Below are 419 nucleotides of genomic sequence, written 5' to 3'. Positions count from 1 at the left end.
GCCCCCCACCCCCGGCCGCCGAACGGGGCCCCGCCTGCCTGTGCTTCACTTGCGTAGCGTCTGGCAGCTGCCAAGGAGGCAGACAGACCACAGGACTTAACGTGGACGTGATGCTGATGGCCCGCAGAGGCCGAGAGTAATAACAAGCCACTTCTCGGACATCGCAGCAGGGCAGCCCGAGGCCCGGCAGGACAGCTGCCATTTAGAAAGGGAGAGGCTCTAATGGGAACCCCTGACCAGGTGGCCATGTCTGAGGACAGGTGGGCGAGAAGCCAGGTGTGGGCAGGCGGAGGCATCGGGCCGCAATGATGGGCTCTGATGGAGGCCGTGAGTACGGGGCCGCACCTGCCAGGACCCCACGCCCATGACCCCGACCCACGCTGAGCTCTCTGCGACTGTCCGCTGGTGCCCGCCGCCCG

This window comes from Tupaia chinensis, unplaced genomic scaffold (assembly GCF_000334495.1).
Source record: "Tupaia chinensis unplaced genomic scaffold, TupChi_1.0 Scaffold000161_1, whole genome shotgun sequence".
NCBI lineage: Eukaryota > Metazoa > Chordata > Mammalia > Scandentia > Tupaiidae > Tupaia > Tupaia belangeri.
This window is presented reverse-complemented; position numbering follows the sequence as displayed.